Source organism: Pseudochaenichthys georgianus, chromosome 16 (genome assembly GCF_902827115.2).
Source record: "Pseudochaenichthys georgianus chromosome 16, fPseGeo1.2, whole genome shotgun sequence".
Taxonomy (NCBI): domain Eukaryota; kingdom Metazoa; phylum Chordata; class Actinopteri; order Perciformes; family Channichthyidae; genus Pseudochaenichthys; species Pseudochaenichthys georgianus.
The window spans coordinates 47802603-47802912 of NC_047518.2; positions in this window are offsets into that span (position 1 = coordinate 47802603).

The following is a 310-nucleotide window of genomic DNA, read 5'->3' on the forward strand; positions in this document are numbered from 1 at the left end:
ACGCTGATGTAAACTTTACACTATTGAACATACTTTAGACAGCATAAACTTTAAGGCAATACAATAAAGGCCTACAACTATACATGATGAAGGGGATGTAAAAACGAATAGCATTTTGATAACTAGCCTATTACTACAAGCAGGCTCCGTCTTAACAGATGTAGATGGAAATGTAAGAGGTGAGGTAACATCTGAATAATGTGACGACCCTCCACACCACAAGGGGTGCTGTGTGTGTGTGTGTGTGTGTGTGTGTGTGTGTGTGTGTGTGTGTGTGTGTGTGTGTGTGTGTGTGTGTGTGTGTGTGTGT